Raw genomic sequence first — 19,076 nt, 5'->3', positions numbered from 1 at the left:
AGTTTCGGGGAACACACGTGCGTTCAGACAGGGGAGGCACAAGGGGCTCCTCCAGCTCCGGAGAGGAGGTGGTCAGCAGGAGACGGCTGGGACTGCGGGATCGCTCCCGGGGCTCTTCCCAGCCGGTGGCAGCTCTGCACGGGGGGGATGCTGTGCCATGGCGCGTCTGGGGGAAAGTTCACCAGCGGAGGCGGTAGGGAGGTAACATCGATTTGGTCTATAATCTCTTTTATATTTTTAACAGACAATTTCTGGATGCTATAAGGGATGTTAATTTGCTAGTCTAGGATGTAGAATGGAATTAATATCCTTAATTAATAGATTTAGTTTGAAGCTTTAATGTTCTAGGATAATCAGCTATGTCCTGGTGTAAACGACCATACCGACATTTTTAAATAGTTTTACAATGTGTTGATTTGAAAATGTTTTGGCGCTGATAAAGGATTTGATTTCCATATTCCCTATCACCTGCCGAACAATTATATGGGCTGGATTTGCAAGTGTGGCCGACGCTGACTTCGCAGAATCATAGAATTGTTAGGGTTGGAAGGGACCTTAAAGATCATCTAGTTCCACCTCCCCTGCCATGGGCAGGGACACCTCCCACTAGATCAGGTTGCTCAGAGCCCCATCCAGCCTGGCCTTAAAAACTTCCAGGGATGGGGCTTCCACCACCTCTCTGACTTTAATTCGTGTTCTGTTGATTTCAGTAGGATGCCTGTTACTGGTTTGATTAATAGACTGCTCCTGGCTGCTTTGAAAGCCTGCCTACGTTCCTCCTACGGGATAAAACAGGACAGCCGTGCGTTCGTCCAGTGAGCCAGCTCTGGGCATGAGCGTGTCAGAGAAAGTGGTATGGTGCGCTTCCACAGGTCAGGAGGGGCTGGAGCCTGGAGAATTGTTAGAATTAATCCAGAGAACATTCACAACCCACCCCAAAAGGCTGAAATAAATGTGCTTTTCTGCATGCTGCTGCTCGCCGGTGCCCCTTGGTGTTGCGCGAGCTCCAGGCCCCTGGGCTGCGGGTGGCTGATGGCAGCGGCTCTGCCACGGGGAGGAAGGGAAGGGTCGGAGCACGCACCTGCTCGCCGTTAAACAAACAACAGCACATGGAAAAACAAGGCAAAGGGGTTGGGATGATTTGTTCGCAGGCCTTGACTGTGGCCGCGTCCCCGGCATTGCCACAAATCTGCCAACACTCGGGACGTGGTTCTAGCGAACAACCCGAGGTTTAATGTCTCCGGTACCGTGATTGATGCCCGTAGCTTTGATTTCTCATGGGCATGCAGATTAGCTTGTGTATTTCTTGATTATTTTGAATAATGGGGAGGGGTAAAAATCTTAAAATATGTTACTCAACGAAAAATGTGAGTTTGTTGAGAAAAACCTCCTGCAAATGTTCACTGTCTCTTGAAATTATTTTTTTCATCTATTCTTCTTTTATATCTGCAATCTCCAGAAACTTGTCAGCGGTGCAGCTCTCTGAGGACGAACATTGGCTGACAGCCTGTTTTAAAGGGTATGTGCCTGTATTCATAGAAGCAGAACTTCCCATCCGAACGCCGGAGCAGCCAAGGCTGGGAGGGGGCTCTCTTTCCCGCAGCCGAAACCAGGCCTGGCTGCTTATTTTATCAATTGCAAATAAGCAAAGTAATGTGGAATTCACAATCTACAGTGTGGGAAAAAACTATTTAGAGAGGCTTCTTTTTAGTTAAAAATCATCAAGGAGATAACAAACAGCCTGTCATCTATCTGCAGAGAGAAAGAGAGGAATTAGTTATCCCGCTGCAGAGAGGTACTTAAAATAACCGTAGAGAATTTTTCTTTCATTTCCTCTAATGATTTGAGAGACTTCTCCATCTACATTTGTTGACAAAGGTCTAATGGAGATTCACAACTTTTCCGAGGCCGTTGGCTCTGGCAACTCAACGTAGGTGGGAAGATTTCCAAGATAAAAATGCCAAAATTAAGCACAGCATTACGCTTTCATTTCTGATATCTTATAAGTGGGTTCATCAGGATTTAGTCTTTTTGATCGAGTCAGGAGGCTCAAGATCCCACAAGGCTCAATTCGATCCTACTATCCGAATACTTGTCAGTGTCCTATTTCTACACGTTGTGCGTAATCCCGTGATTTGTCTTTGCTTCTGTCTTTCCACACCTTTTGTCAATTTTTAGAGAAAGTACTTTGCTAAGCTTAGTTTAACTGGAACAATTATGAAATAAAATTTGCTCTGGATAGAAATGTATCCTGGTTCAAAATCTGAGAAGATTTTATCCAGATTTTCTCCTCTTTGCTGACTTTTTCCTTTCAAAAGGAGGAAATCTTGCCTGGGCAGAGACTGGATGATCAGAGCAGAGATGCTGCACCGGGGGCAGTCCGTGGTGGGAAGCTGCTGAGGTTAAAGCAGGTGGCTACTGGAAGCCAGGGGATGTGGCCAAGTTGGGGTGCTAATTGTCTGCACCCTTCTCTTGATGTTCTGTAATTTAGGGTCATTTAGATTCCCTGAATTAGGCATCTGCTCCCTCTCTGCTGACCCTGTAGAGACCTTAATGATATCGACCTCCTACTTTAAGCAATGAAGGGTAAAATCCTGATTCTAATGATGCCAAGTTTTGCCATTTGCATTATTTAAAGCAAGTGGCTGGAGAGGTACAGGGCTGGTAGGGAATAAATTAAGGAGATTCCAGGATGATTGTGGTGGGGTTTTTTACCTACTAACGATCACCTTGCTGAGGGCTGTATTAGCCCTCCCCGAGTCCCGCTGGGGCGGTGGCCGGGCAGGGGCTGGGGGCTGGGCTCTGCCGGCACCGCTGTAGGCCAGCAACGAGGCTTCCGCGGGCATTGCTCCGATCTCACGCTCTGACTCAGGGTAGACTTGTATTTTGTGTGAACTGACACGAATTTCACCGTCAGCTGCTTAGTTGGGTCTGGTTCCTGGAGCGGGCACAAGGAGCTGCTGTTTGGCTCCCTGGAGTCCTTGCTCGAGCTGCCCCTCAAGACTCAAACGCCCTTACGTGGACGATTAAGGAAGGCGCTGATGCCGGGGGTAGGCAAATAAAAGGCCAAACAGCCTGTGAAAGTCAAAACTGAGCCAGCAACACCCGTGATCAATCCCAACGCAGAAAAAAGCCTGCGGAGGGTAGGCAGTTTGTCCAAACCCCAGGTTTCCTAGGAGATGAGAGGCGTTTCAGAGATGGCTAACGACTGGGTTTATGTTGCTTAGCTAAAATATCTTTCCCTGCCAGTCCCCAGCTGCTCCAGGCTTGTCCTTGGCTCCGTGATCACGAACACGCGTTCAGCCAGCGCAGGAGACAGCACTGCTCGCCGTCTCCCCCGGGGTGCTCCGCTTCTCCAGAACCGGCTCCGAGCTGAGACGGGATTGTCAGACAGCTCACATCACGCACCACTGATTACTCCTCCCTCATGACTAGAAGAGTTAATCTATTTCAACGGCGACATGATCAACATTTAACTTTAAATCTTAAAAAAGGAAAAAAAAAAAAAAGAGAGCGAGCGAGTGAGTACACGATAAGGAATGGGAAATTTCTCCCTAGATTAAGCCAGTAAATGTCAAATTATGTAAGAACTTTATGTGGAGTAAATCAAGATTAAAACGATATGAAATTTCTCAAATGCCATCTGCTTTAAATTGAGTCAGTGCTCACTGTCCTCCAAAGCTAATAATTCTGGGCAGCCCAGGTACTCAAAATGTGTTGGTTTGTTATTAAATAGAGGTAGATCTCAGTCTGGAGAGGGTGGGCCGGAGTTTAATGTCCCGCGCAGCCACTGGGCACGGACCGGTCAGGGCCATACCGTCCGGCACAGGATCTAGATGTTTATGTCACAGCCTTGAGTACAGGTATGGAATATAAATTATGTATTTAGCCTGAAAATTTTAGAATTTGTCACTCAAATCTAGCTTCGCTTTGGTGTTTTTAGTGTCAAAAGTGGGACAAGATGCTGTATCCAATTTTTGCTGAATCTCCCCTTAGTAATGTGCCTGTTTCTGCCCCGGCAGTTTCACGTGTGTGTACTGACACCCACATCCAGTATTCCTGCTATGTTTTAGATTTTCATCTTCTTGAAACTGCAGAATGCAGATAAATGTAAAATATAACACACAGCTGAACGCCGCTTTGAGTGCGACTCGCAAAACCAACAGCCTCTTGCTGCAAGTTACCTATTCCAGATTATCGTGCGTTCCTTGGGATGGAAACAGGCATTTGGCTGGGGGGTTGTGTGTCACTGCTGGCTGATTTCCTGAGATTTAGGGATTGCCCGTACCTCTGTTAGGAACTTTTAAAAGTCTTAATTTAGCAGTTTACTTGCAGTGCAAATCCTCAATGTGCCAGAATATGCCTTTAAATACACATGTATGCTGAGGAAAATGGTGGGTTTTCACGTGTTTTCAGCCCGTAAGCGATGAGTTAGGGAACAAGGTCAAGGCTGTGGCTAAAGAGGGGCCGGGGACATCCAACGCGCCAGTGAATCCTCCTCCTGGCTGCACCAGGCTCAGCGCTGGTGTCGCTGGGGGAGCCTGATGGGACAGCGGGGCTTGCTCCGTGGTGGTGGGATGGGTCAGCGTGTTACACCAAAGGCGAAAATCAACCTTTTGCCTTGACTGATCCTTAAAAAAATTCCTGGAGTTTTCCTATCTGAAGAGCTTTTTTATTTTACTTTGATTTTTTGATTTTGTGCCAAGCCCAGCTTTCTATTTCAAATTTGATGTAACAGATATTCTATTTTCGATATATTTACAGAAATGTAACAGATATTCTATAAGATTCCCAGATATTGGATTAGCACTGTATACCCTACATGAGATTCTCCTTGGCTTTTATTTTGTACTGTTCTCTTTCATTTCAGTTTGGGTTTTTTGTCTTTTAAGATAAGATGATCTTTTTTTTTCCTGATGGTAGTTCTATTTCACGCTAGTTGTATTGTGGCTAATACAGCTGCCAGAAACCCCTTGGTAGTTGCTTGAATGTGAACGATGTGCGTAGAACTGCTCACAACACACTGCTCTTAAAAAGGTCAGTTACGACAGAGCACGGCCGTGCCCCAGAAAGCAGAGGGAAGCGTTTTAAAAGCAAGTGCCCTGGCCAACGCGTATTGCCAACAGCAACGTGCTCGTCTCCCCAGCCAGAGAGATTGCCCCCGTGGAACAGTGTTACGTCAGACATCAACTTGCCCTAATAATGGGCTAAAATCTTCCTTTTGCTGTCACTGTTGTAGCTGTTTGTGGTGGTAGTGTGGACCCCCCACTCCCATGCAAGCCGCCACAGCGCCTTCCCCCCCCCCCCCGTCCCCCTTCCTCCTCCTCCAGAGCCCTGGGGGACACAGGTCCGCACTCATACGGGGGTGACTCAAACAACCACGTACAGCTGGCAGTGTGGTGACTAATGATTTACATACTTACAGCCTTTGTGAAATAAGTATTGCCATTCATCACAAAGCATTATCTAAATTTGTAGCAGAAATGCTCCTCGCCACAGGGAATTTGCTTTATGGCTCGGGAAGAGTGGCACGTATCCCAGTGCCTATAGTAACGGCTGTCTCTTGCCTGTGCTTAAAGATCATTATCCAGCGCTCTTTCATTCAGCATAACTTTTATGTCTAGCAAATTAAATTCCTGGGCAAAATAATTACGTGTAAATGCTGCTGGGCTATTATTCACAAGGGGCCAATTTTGTAGCCATTTTGTTGGCATTTGAAATGTCAAATATATTGCACTGTAACATATGCAACATATAGTTCAAAAATAGAACATGAAAGACTCCAATCAAGTCTGCAGTTGTAAATTTTGAAGATAGCTGGACATCGGAGAGGAAGACTAAATTATCTAAGTTGAGCCAAATGAGTGCTTTATTTCAAATGTACTTTGTGCCCCAAATGTCGCTGGGTTCCTGCTGGCATGTGCTGCGGCCCCAGCATCTCACGCTCCATCCTGAGAAGTGTTTTTCTGGATGTTATTTCCAGCTGGGAGCCTGCCTGCGTGTCCCGCCTCGGAGGCCGGAGCTCCCGGCGCCTGCCCGAGCCGGGGCTGCAGCAGCAACCGGGGTATCGCCAGCCTGGCCTCTCACCCGTCACTGCTAGTAATGGCCTGAGGAATGATTTTATACACGATTTCGCATTCGCTACCTGGCATAAGGAACACAGTTTGAAATAACGCTGTATTCAGAGCAGTAGTACCATGGTTTGGAGAACCTAGGTTATATCTCTCTGACGGTTTGAAGCTTCATGGGTATGTACTCAGTTTTCCAGGTGTCTGGATCCATACTTTGAATCTCCTTTTCAGGAAATACAGTCAATATCTTTCACTCAGGTGAAAACAGTTCAGCCTCTGCTATTCTTGTCACTGTGCGTATCCCCGGAAAAGGCTAATTGCTGCGTAATTTGGATTTTATTTAAACTATTCTGCCCTGCACTATGGAAGGTAAAGCTTGAGAGGTATCCGGGGAGCTGGCAAAACTTACTTGTCAGTATTAACAGTATATAATTTTGGATAATGGATGTTATGCTGGTATTAGTACACGCGTATGTGATATACATAGTGTGATAATACTGCACGACATCAGTAGTTTTACCTGCATTGATACGGAGAGTTACGGGGCGATTCCCCTAATCGTGACTCGCAGAGCCAGGCAGCAGCGGGACCCTCCGGCAGTGTTTTGCTCCTGGAGGCGGCCGGCTGTGGCCTTCACCCATCCCCTCCAGGCTTTTCTCCAGTTTCTTGAGGAAACTCAGTGGTTTCTCAAACTTCTGGCCAGATGTCACATGCCGGGACGTCCACCTAGTACCACAGTGACTGTTTTTAGAAGCTCTTCTGCAGCCGGGATGCGCAGGAGCTTTAGCAGCAGCGGATATGGGGGGTGCACCAGGGTCTCGACCATGGGGTCCCCTGACCTGCTGGGCAAGGGGGGACCTGCCTTTGGTGCCGGTGGGGGGGTATCTCCCCAGCCGCAGGCAGGACATCCATCCACCCCTGCTGGGGAGGCAGGATTCACCTCGTGTAAGTGCCGATTAAAGAGCTGTGTATATCCCTGCACATCAAGCCCCTCACTGGGTGCTGTCTCCCCGCAAGGTTCTTGTTGACACAGACACCTACGCGCTCTTGCTGTCTCTCGTGGTGCTCCTGGAAAAACAATAAAACACTGTCGTCTCCTCGTACGACAGATGACTAATGAGTTGTAATTGCTCCCCAGCCCTACAGGAAACTAACTTCATGAGGGGTTAAGGATTATCTAGCTGTACGTCCCTGGGAAGTTATTATTCTGGGAAATTAATTTAATTAGTTTAGCCCTATTAGAAATATAGAGGGAGAGCTGAAGATTGGCAGGGCAGAGACAGAGCAATATCCTTTTAAAAAATTTGTGAAGACTGAGTGAAAGGGGTAATTTTATGTTAACAAAATTGCTTCTTTCTCCTTTGGGGCTTTATTGTTCTGAAAATAAAATTCTATGTTGAAGTTTTTTAAGGGAAACAGCTTTATTCTCCTCTCCTGAACGCGGTGTGTGTCTGTGGAGGTGCGGTGCGCGTGTGTGCTGTCCCGCCGGGAGCAGAACCAGGGCAGGTCTCTGACATTCCCCCCGCCTCCGACTGCTTTCAGCTCTTGAAACTTGCAGAACAAGACAAATCTTTGGCATTTCGTGTCTCTTAATGGATTTCCCCTCTGTTGTATTTGTTCAGTCTCCTTTACTTTTTATTAATATAAAATCTAACTGTGCTTTTAGATGGCCATATTGGAATAAAGCAATTTGTTGCGGTGTTAGATAACGAGCTTAGTGCCTAAATGAGTACGGTTTCCCATCCAGGCAGGAGCAGCGTTATTCCCCCAGGGTGTGCTTAGCTAGCAAGTCTTGTTGATGGTAGAGAAATTTTACAAATATTTGTTAAATTTGCTTTGGCCCTGGAGACCAGTGGGCACCAGCCCTTTTGGCCGGGTGCAGCCCTGCTGGGTGTCGGGGGTCTGCTGGAGGTGACCCGGCCTGGCAGGAACGGCACCGGCCGCAGGAACCGCTGCTGTGTGAGACCCCAGCCCAGAGGCAGCTGGGCCCCCCTCCCTCTGTCTGTAAAACAGAGTGCGTTTTCTGCTCTGGGATGGAAATGCAATCGCTCAGCCAAACGCTGAAGTGTAAACGCTGGCACTTGAGTGCGCTGCTGACCAGGGCTGTATCCGTTGTGTCTAAACTCACCTGCAGGCGAAGGCGCAGGTGCTTTGCTGAGCACCTCAGTCCCTGCCTGGGTGAAACGATGGACGCTGGGGCTGGGGCTCAGGCAGGAGCGGGGTGAAACAGTGCAGCACCCGGGGGTGCCAGCTCACACCCGCCCAAGATGTGCGGCAACCAAGCAGTGACGTCCCCTTGGTGGCCGTGGGACGGTGGGTGTTAGTCCTGCGTGTGTCCACACCGCAGAAATCCCACCCCAGCACCTGGTGCTGCGGGCACCGCTGCCGACCTCCCCAGAGCTGCGGGGTGCCTTGGCGCGGTCACCGTGGCACAGTGGCAGGGGTGATGGCGTGGTCACCATGGGGTGGTGGCAGGAGCGTTGGTGTGATCACCACGGCATGGTGGCAGGGGTGGTGGCACGGTCACTGCGGCATGGTGGCAGTGTGATCACCGTGGGGTGGTGGCAGGGGTGGCGGCGTGGTCGGAATGGGGTGGTGGCAGGAGTGGCGGTGTGGTCCCTCCACTCTCCAGGATGCCTGTTGCAGGGGCTTTGTCCTCATGTAGCTGAATATCGGCTCAAAAGAAATGGAAGAAGAAACGTAAACTTTGTTGTGAAAAGGCAGCAGTGTTTCGGGGGACAGCAGGGTGCTGGGACGCAGCTGAGGGACGGGGCCACCACATGAGCTGCTCCTTTCCTCCTGCAGCCTTTGCACAGAAGCTGTTTCTCCACGTGAAAGTGCTACAAACATCCCCCGTGGAGAATGTGCTTTCCAGTCACCTGGTGTCTGTCATAGCAAAATCGCTTTGTCCTTAGAGAGGAACATGTAGGATATCAGGTGATTAATTAGTAGACAAAAAAGCTCAGCGAGGAGGCTGGTTCAGACTGTGGCTGCAGGAGGAACGTGTAGGTGGGCGTTCAGGAGGAGGAGGAGGAGGAAGGCAGAAGGGAGCCCAGCAGCGGAGTGGCTGTGGGGGCTGGCGTGGTCTGTGTGCACCGGGCACCTGCTCCCCAGGAAAACAGCACATTTCCTGGGGAAAAAGATGGCTAATATTTACCATTTTCTCATTCCGTTTTCCTCTTTGCAGCGCATGGGGCAGCTGCGCGCCTGGGAGCGCTCTGCCTGGGACAGGCGTGTTTGAGAAGGATGAAACGCAATAGCGTTTGCTACGAAGCATCCCGTGAGAACGCGCCCTATGTTTTTGTTGGTGTAAACCCCAGCGCGGTGGTGTCTGTTCGAAATGAGACTTGTCGGGTGTGCGGCTGGGGAGGGAGACACCCCCCGCGGCTCAGCGAGCCCTGGAAGCCGACGGTTGACATCGGGTGTTGTTACGGCTGGTGCTTCCCAATCTGTGGGTAACGCGAAGGTGCCTCCCAGCCGAGACGGCGATGCGTGAAGAAGGTGCCTTCCCAGGGTCACGGAAGATGCAATATCTGGAGTACTTTTTAGACTCAACAGAAGAATTTTTTGCCTTACTAATGAAGGAGTGCGCTGCTTTTGCTCATCCATGAAGAGTGTTGGGAAAATAGTGAAAAATATTATTCGTAATTATTTTTAAAGCATATGTATCTGTGACACAGCGTATGTTCCCCAGGAAAAATGTTCAACAAAATTTTAAAAAACGCTGCTGCTGCTGGTGAATTTCCCATCAGCATCGATCAGTGACAAATCTGCTCCCTGTTGGAAGTGGTGCTGATGGGCTTCCACTTTCCGTGGGGAGTTCCCTGCCCTGAGGAAAAACCCACCCCTGGAAAAATGGTATAGCTTTGCCAAAATATTTCTGCTTGTGACACGGCATTTTTCGTTTTGGCTGAAATTCAGGCCAGCATCGTGGCATCGTGTGCCTGGGCTGAGCGGTGAGCTGGGTTGTCCATCCTGCCCATGTTGGGTCTGAGTCCAGCCCTGGCCCTGCGCACCCGCCAGAGATGAGCGGGTCCCCAGCCCGCTCCCATGGGACCCCCAGCCCATGCTGGAGATGGTGTACCTTCAAAGGGGTGCAAAAGACGAGGATGGAAGCAGGATCCCTTTGTGGTGTCCCACGGGGAAAGGCTGGTCGATGAAACCAGCTCGGTTTTATCCTTTGTGGAAGGCAGCATCCATTTTCATCCTCTCAACGGCGAGGAGGAGAACTTGAGCAAATGCAGACTGCAAATGGCCGGGGTGCTCAGGTCCCATGTGCCGAGTGCTAATTGTGCCAAGAAAATAACAGCTTCTGGGGTTGTTTACGTTTCCGGCAGGAGATTTATGCAGCATGCTCAGGAGGGGTTTGTGCGGGTGCGGGGGGAGATAGGCCCTGAAATGGATTTTCATACTCAGAGCTCCCAAACACAAGCACCGAGCAGTTTTCTGTTTGTTTTGCAAATCCTTATCATCCCGCAGTTATTGCTTGTGAAGTGGAGCAAAAAATGAGAGCCCGGGAGGACGGGGCGGCAGGACGCTCCTTCTCTGCTGGCTGCGCCACGGTGCCGCTCTGGAGGGACACACACACACACACACACACACACCCCCACCCCCACCAAAAGCCTCCAAACTGGGATCTGCATGTAGTAATTAGTTTGCAAGTCCAGCCATCTAGAAGCTAAGCGTATTGCATTTCCGCTCGGGGCGAGTTGTTTACAGCTAGCTTGTTTCTTGGGGTCTTTCAAAATGATGTCATGTCTCAATATTTTATTTATTTGGTAATAGAATTATGATTTGCTTTCACTGATTTAAGGCAGAAGATGGAAAGGCCAGCAGTCCATCACTTTTTAAATGTTGTAACAAAGCTCACCTGTGAAAACTGCAGCAGGGGGTGGGAAGGAGAGGGGAGGGCTGGTGCGTGAGTGGGTTTAGCTCCCGATCGAAGGCACCTTATCTAATTGCTGTCAAAGGGCTCCAGCTGCTGTGGGCAGGTTTTCAAGTTTAGGTATAAAAGGGGGATCCCGATTTGTGTTGACAATTGGGGAGGGAGCTGGGGGGGCTCCAGGAGGGGCTCCAGGAGGGGCTCCTGTGTTCTGCCAGGGCCCCGATCTGGTGCTGCTGGCTGGGACTCCTGTGTCCCCTCCCGTCCTGTAGCACCTTTGGCTTTGCTGCTGCTCTTGGGCTGCCTCTGGACGTTGGGACACCTGGGTAGGAGAGGTAGGAGCTGGTCCCCTCTCCTCTCTCCTTGCACGTGTGTGGGTGTTGGGGGGGGATTAGAAAAGAGCATTTGCAGAGCCTGAGGAGGTCTTGAAGCTGAACGCTGTACCATTATAAAGGTAATATAAAAGTGGAAATAAGAAAACACGCATTCAAAGTGAATATTTGATCTGGAAGGTTTTTGTTGTTTTATTTTTTTCCCTCCCAGGATGTACATTTCCTTCAGTTTGTTTCTCAGATGTGTTGGGTAGAATTTTTTTTGTGGGTAATTGAATCAAAACAATACAGTTTTGCAAGCAGTTTAAGTTCCGTTGTACTGTCATTCTTCTCTGGAAATCTGCTCGAATGTTTCCTCCCCAGCTCTGTCGGTGCCTCCTGCCCCGCGCCGGGGGCCGCTGCCAGCGCTGGGGGCTGCGTCCCACCTCCAGCCTGCAGGGGCCCTTCTCCATGGCCACAGGGAAACACTGCAGTGCCCGCTTAAATTATTCAAATACTGGTTATCAGAGTTGCAAAATGGGGAGATTCAGAGATGTACGCTTCATGGAGGTTTTGAAAAGAAGGTGTTTAGCAGGGGGGAGAAGAGGGCTGTCTGCTCCTTCAGCCAGCAAGGCTGCACCCTTCACTAGGAAAAGAAAGAATCGCAGAATTGTCTCAGTTGGAAGGGACCTTTCAGATCATCGAGTCCAACCATCAACCCAACTCTGACAAAACCACCACTGAATTATATCTCTAAGCACTATGTCTGCCTATCTTTTAAAAACCTCCAAGTAGCTGAGGCTCAGATGCAATTCCAAAGCTCCAGTATTCAGGATGTAAAGAAAACACTAAATATTACCAGAAAAATCTCCCCCAGCTGTGGTGATTTAGCGTTGGGGGCTGGTTAGATGTGTGGTTTTTCGGAGGCTGTGGCTGGCGTGGGGCGGGAAGGTGGAAGAGCTTGGGACTGGGACTACTGGTGCCCGTGGCACGGAGCGGGGCTGGGCTGCGGGTCCCGCCAGCCACCATGCATGGCGAGGGGCTGCTGTCAGTGACCACCACGCGGGTCTGCCGCCTGCCGCGCTCGCAGCCTCCCTGCTGGGCTCTGCTGCTCGACGCTATGCACATCCTAACAGCAAGCGATCGAGATTACGTGGAAATGCAAGATAATTGTGTGTCAGTAAACCTCACGCAAAATTTCTCAGTAGAAGGGGTCTTTTGCAGGACGAGAGGCATTTCTGGTTTCGCCAATAATGGTTACATTTGTCTAACAAAGACAAAAGAGATACTCTGGTTCTAAAGTGACTTAAAGCATCCATGGAGTAAATATAAATTGCCTTGAAAGTAGGTCAGCATGGCTTTTCACATAGCGTAATTGTGATGCATTTGTATGTGAATTCAATTACAGAACTGTAAAAGCTTATAGGGAAAGCTATGTGGAACGCAAGTTCTTTGGCACGATCTCTCTTGCTTTAATCTCTCCAAGCTGGTGAGTCTGGGGAGAGCTTAATTAAAGTCAGTGAAAGTAATTCTGGAAAATGCAAGCCCACGGAGTGCCAGGATCTGCTCCTCGTATTCTGGCCTGCCCCCTTCTCGCTTTCCTCTGTTCCTTTTGCCTGATTCTCAGGGAGGACAACAGAACCAAAAAATTAATTAACTCTTGGGTACCTCTGTGTGTGCAGATGAAGCAAGGCCTGGGCTCTCCGGCGGCCGTGGGCTGCCCCTGCGCACGGGCTGTGGGGAGCTGGCGGGCGGTCGCTGCAGGGCGCTGGTGAGGGGCCGCAGGGCGGCATCACCCCCCTGGCAGGGAGAGCCGCCGGGGGGGCTGCAGTCCTGGAGGCGGGCAGCACTGTCATTCCTGGCCACCCCACTGTCGATGTCCTGAGGACACGCGCGAACAGCCCTGTGACTGCAGGGGGGCACGCGCAGACATGGTGGCCGAGGGCATCCTGCTCCACGGCCGCAGCCACCAGCGCTTGCCCAAGCGAGCAACGGTGGCGGCGGGCAGGAGCCGAGGCTGCCGGCTTTGGCAGCACACGCCGGTGCCGGTTTCTGACCCATAACCTTCTCCGTGCCTGGGCTGCTGCTGGAAGAGCCTGAGCACGGAGCGCTGTGAGACGGGGCTGAACGGGGAGAGGGTGTTTGAAGAGCGAGCGGAGAAGCGGGGGGAAGGCGGACACGGAGGCAGGGAGCTGGGAATGGCAGCACGGTGGCAAGCAGCAGCTCACCTTCAGGTTTCTCTTTCAGAAACGGCACGGATTGGAGGTGCAGGGTGATAAGAGACTGAGAAGCGATGAGGCGGCTCCAGCAGCAGCCCCATTCCCAGCGTGGCTCGGGCACAGCAGCATCCCTCCTCTCCTCTGCCTGCACCAGCCAGTAAATTATCCTGCTCCTTCCTATCACTGGTTATTGAGTGTTTGGATAAGAGGGAGTCAAATTATTTGCATGTTGAAAGAGAGAAGATAAAACCAGACTGCAGCATATTTTATGGCTTTTATAAAATTTTGATGTATGTTGTTGGAATAGATGGAAAGCCACCACCAGAGCTTGAGGGCAGAGCTCTTCTCCGAGAACCTTGCTGCTGAATTAATGCAGGCAAATAGTTAGTAGAAAGTAAGAATATGCAGTTAAAGTTGGAAAAATAAATGTTTTATTTTTATATTTGGACTGCCAAGTAAGAGAGGCACCTGATTAAAACCTTCTGATTTTGGTGTAGCCCTAAGGTTGTTTATTTAGCACTCGTAACTCAAATTTGGACAGTTTCTCATTAGGAACTGGGAGGACGGAGTATCAGGAAAAGGGAAAGAGCAGGAAAGGGAAGCAAAACTAACATAGTTCAAACAGTGTGGGGTTTTGAGTGTGCATGTGGCTTTTTAGGCTTAAGTTTTACATGTGCTTTTCAAAGGACAATATTTTTCTGTGGAACTGACGCCTTCTTAATCTTGTTGTCAGCTGTAATGATTTTACCTGTCCGTCTGCTCCAGAGGTTTCTTTGTGCACAGCGTTAGGGTGGCTGTTCCTGTGCGGGAACACGTCTGCGCCTTCAGCACAGTTACTTATGACCCAGGGTGAAGAAACCCAGGCACTGCTAAAACAAATACGGTGATTTCCTTTGTACTGCACGCCCTACATAAACTCCAGGCAAGGATTAAGATTTCTTCTTGCCGCTTCTGTGCGGGGATCGGCGCAGTTCTGCTGCTGCTGCCCAAGTCGGTGTTCGTGCTGGCCGCCAGCGCAGGAGGTTGCTGTTGGTACCAGTCACTTATTTACCGGCAGGTTCAGTGGCGTGGGGGCAGCGGGGTCCTGCAGGCAGTGCCGTGGCTCTGCCGTCCCTCTCTGCCTGCCTTGGGCCAAAGGTGGGCTACCAAATGTTCACCCACAGCTGCGCGCTGAAAGCTTCTGAATGACTGAGTCCGAGTTCTTTTACAGATTGAGCATTAATCTGTCAGTGTTATTTACATATCTGTGTGATGTGACGAGGCTTTGAGTCTAGCATGACTCCTTTCATTAAAAGCCTACAATTACCTCAAGATAACCTTCTTTTTTTTTCCCCCTCATTTTATTCATGACTTTGACATTTCTGGTTGATGTGCTTCAAACTTCACTTGGGTTTTAGGGAAGTGAATTTTTGTGCCTCTGTATAATGATCACATCATATTAGTATTCAACATCCAAGCAGTGGATTCCGGCTGGATGGTTAAGGTAACGTCATGTAAGAACTGTTTGACGCATCGCCAGCCTCGCGGGTGTTTTGCGCTTCAGAGCCGATCTCCTGCCTTTAAAAGCTTCGCTTCAGGAACAGTTTTTTCAAGGTTGTGGCCTGTAATATTCATTTGTGTTTTGGCAGGCAGGTGCCAGCCAGGTTCCCGAGGCTCGGGGAGCTCCCAGAGTCCCAGGTTCTCTGGACCTATAAACTTCTGCTGCCTGGATAGGTCCCTAACCCCTCTCTCATCGCGCCTCTCTCCAGCTCCCCACGGAGCACGTCTTTTTGCACCTGATAAGATATCTATGTTCACTATTCAGTATATCTCAATATCATCATACCTAACACATTGTAGGCACCGTGAAGAATAAAATCTCATTATGTTGCAGTTTTACTGCAAATTATTTGGAACATCATGCCTAGAAATAAAAAGGCATTAATATAGCTAATGTGAGCCTATTGTCATTATACATGCACTTACTCGTACGCAACTCGTACACATCCAGTTGCTTGGTTGTCCATACAAATTGATTGTATGATTATCTGCGCATACAGATTTTTGACAGCTACAACATACTCGTTTCAGGAAAGCAGAACTGGAAATTAAATGCTTGAGAAAGTATGCAAATGCCTGGAAACTAGTAAGAGCTCAAAATGCTTTGGAGTCTGAGAACAGTTGAGGAGCCCACGCATGCTTTCCCTTCCACAGGCACGCACAGGCCACCTCATCAGCTCGGCAAGAATGGGTAAGATAAATACCTCCTGGTTGCGTTTGCAGTTCTAAACTAACAATCTCACCATTTGCATAATCTAAATTCTCCCTTGCCTTAGCAGGAATGTGACTGCTACCATGTGAGGTTCGTGTGAATTGCTGAGGAGCTGCCACATTGCATTATGCATTTCTTTTTTGTTGTTTTAATGAATAAATTCCAGAGAAGGCTATTATTAATTAAGCTACAATATGGCACAGTCGGGTAGCTGTGAGGAGATGCTAACTTGATCTGAAGGACCCATCTGTAGAACTTTCTCTTTCAGAGCCACAGCCCAGTCGTCACCGTACGCTGGAGGGAATTATTGGCAGCGTTTCAGTGCATTACTATGCCAAAAGGGTGCCTTTGGAAGATAGAAATAAATTGGAAGCGTGGGGATTCATTGTGATATGCCTGCCACAGGTAGGTAGCATGGGGACGAGAAGCAGTTCAATATGTTGGAGTCTTGGGTTTGAATAGATGAAAAAAATTCCAAGCATATGCTAAACTATTCTCCACATGAATAACAGTTTCTAATTTGCTCGACACATCTCTAATAATCCTGGCAGCTTCTCTCTTCATAATTAACATCTTCATTTTGTTGCTTTCTAAAGGTGTGATGTGTGTTCAGGCTCGGAGGAATTCAGCCTCTGGGCTTCAGCAGAGGGAGCTGGAGGCTGCTGGGGAGGCGGGAGGATGCTGCGGGGACCGCGAGGGCATCCTGGGGGCGGGTAACCCCACAGCTGCCCTGCGCAGGGGTGTGCCTTCACGTGTGGCCAGCGATAGAGGGGTAGAATAAATCCTGTTTGTTAACGAATATGGAAAATGAAGCTCTGTTTAGCAAATGTGTAGGTAAATAGAGACTATGCCTTTTATAGGTGTGTATTACTGCTTGGACGCGTATTAGTTTCTGGTTGATGCAGCTTGTAAAACTCCCCCATCTCATCACCGTAGCGCCACTGGCACAAATCGTACCTTTAAAGGTCCCTTCCAACCCAACAGATTCTATGATTCTGTTTGGGCTGTTAGGGTGAGGTGGGTGAGGCACCAGAAACTGTAGCCCCCCTGGCAGAGAGCAATCCCTGCTCGAGAGAGACGTTTGTGTGTACAGACTGCCTACGCATGGCCAGCTCTATCAGAGAGAGAGTTAGGTATAAGAATGTAAACATGTAATTTGTAAAAGCATTTGTGAGTATATCGTGATTATCCCTAGAAACTGAAATACACGTATACAGAATTGTTCCTGGGTAATGTACTTTATGTCTCATTTTCAGAAAGCCAAGCGCTCTGAGGTGTCTGTTGCGTGTCCCTGGCATCTTCACCAGCTGGGAGGCGAAACCCCGGGTTCCCGCGCTGGCCTGGCCAGCCATGGCCATGGGCAACGAGCAGGTGGGTCTGGCCAGGCCAGGGTGGTCACAAACAGTTTCACTCCAGACCTTTCATGGCTGGTCTGGAGGTCATTTAGCATCAAATAGTTCAGCAATTAGGAAAGCAGCTTGCCGTAAGTGCTCAGTTACCCTGTTCTCCACTGGGTAGCAGAGCAATACTGATGTCTGGGCTATGGAGCGCATCTGCCCGCAGCTCCTCAGGCTCCTGCCCTGGCAGCCGGGTGCAGCGGAGCATCCCGGGGAGCCACGCTCTGGTTGGAGCCCACCTGGCAGCGACGGCGTCCCCACGGGCACAGCCCGACCTGCCTCGTCAGAGGCCGCGGCCGCCAAGGGCGGAACTAGAGTGACAATGTGTAGAGGGGGGGTTTCTGGGTGGGGGCTGCTCCTCGGGGAGCACTTGTCTTTGGTGCCATCAGCCCCGTGGTGGGCAGCGCAGGCACCCGCAGACGAGGAGCACAGTCCCCAGCCCCGAACTGCCTCGCAGCAGAGAAACTGGCAGCATGAATTATCCCCAGAATACAGGAGTTATTTTCCTCCCACGGCTTCTCCTATCTCCCTGACCTAGTTACTGACTCTGGGTGCATGCAGGAAGCCACGGGAGTGAAAAACAGATATCTATTTGAATAAGAAAAGTTGATTACTATTTTAAGCCCCTTATCATATAGAAGCGTTTCAAGCTCAAACGCCCTACTCATCTATAACAGTGAGATAACTATAAAGGCTTCTCCCTCCCTGTCCTACAGTTTGACAGTGCTGGAGTTTCAGGCAATTAAAATCCCTTCACATGTGTCTAGTGTACCTGTTGTAGTTGCTGTATTCTCAGGCCAACATGATTCAGACTTGAAACAGCAAATTATCTTGTTTGGAGGAGGTTTTATAGGTTGCTTTACCTAATTGGTGCAAGGTGAATATTTCAGACAGATTAAATTAATTAAATGACGGCTGAGCTACTGTATTGCTTTGGGACAGAGGCAAGGAAAAGCCCCAGTGCCAGCAACTGATGCAGATAAAACGCTTGCTCTTTTTTCTGTCCTCTGGAAGAAAGCTGCAGCCTTTCCCCCAAGCGCTCCCCAAGCAGATGAAGAACATGCTGGAGATGCCGATTCTCAGCTGCTGAGGTTGGCGACGTGCATCTTGGGAGCGCTCTGACTGGGGGGAGTCTGCAGCCGTGCTGTCCCCCGCGGGGACCGCAGTGCTGCCGGGAGGGTGGGGGCTCTGCCGGGGGAGGATGGAGCTCTGCCAGGATGATGGGGCTCTACCAGGAGGATGGGGCTTTGCCACCCGCCCTCCCAGGCTGGGCAGCGTGGGCAGGCCGCTCTGAGTGCGGGGCACAAGCCCGGCTGGGGGCTGGGGTCCTTGAGGACCGAGGGACTGAACTTTTACAGTTCTTGGTTAGGCAGAACTCTGAAACCTGCCCCAATTCTAGCCCTTCTCTGAAAACAGTGTTCAAATTGAGGTCGGGCTTCAATTAACGGTAGGTACAAAGTTCCTCCCCCCCGGGACTCCAGCAGGTATGTGAAATGTAAGCAATGCTTCAATTCTTGACTAAAAGGAGATATATTTGATATTTAAGTACTCCCAGATAGCAGTGCCTTTAGCGAGTCACATCTGCGCTCAGGTGTGAGTAAAACGTCAGACCCAGGTGTATGCGGAGCTTTGTGCCCACCTCTGCAGTACGAACCTGTGCCACCAGCTCTGGGGACCTCTGGGAGCAGTGCAGGCCTGTCTCCCCGTTACGTTAGTGCTGTCTTTGAGTGTCGTATCAGAGCTAGAAGGGATGGGAGTGCACTTAGTTAAGTTAGATTATTTTTTTTTTTCCCCGACCACTTAATAAAAGCTCCTTGGGTGATGGCTGTGTTGTCACAGGACAAACAGTGCGTGCGGTCACTTGGCTGAAAGCTGGTCTCCTCTGGAAGGCAGGAGAGAGTCTGACACCCGCAGGCTTCAGCTGAGCTCGGCATCCCCCATGACG

General features: G+C 49.8%; 1 long non-coding RNA gene across 1 annotated transcript; it reads left to right on the top strand.

The window, feature by feature from the left end:
• The first annotated feature begins 70 nt into the window (after positions 1–70).
• On the top strand, positions 71–15,678 carry LOC128915926 (uncharacterized). The gene is made up of 3 exons (XR_008468810.1): positions 71–201; positions 1,460–1,519; positions 15,554–15,678. It is a non-coding gene; the product is annotated as an uncharacterized LOC128915926 (long non-coding RNA).
• Positions 15,679–19,076: the final 3,398 nt, after the last annotated feature.

The sequence above is a fragment of the Rissa tridactyla genome, chromosome 11, assembly GCF_028500815.1.
Source record: "Rissa tridactyla isolate bRisTri1 chromosome 11, bRisTri1.patW.cur.20221130, whole genome shotgun sequence".
Taxonomy (NCBI): domain Eukaryota; kingdom Metazoa; phylum Chordata; class Aves; order Charadriiformes; family Laridae; genus Rissa; species Rissa tridactyla.
Note: the sequence above shows the minus strand (reverse complement) of the source record. Positions and strands in the feature narration are given on the sequence as shown.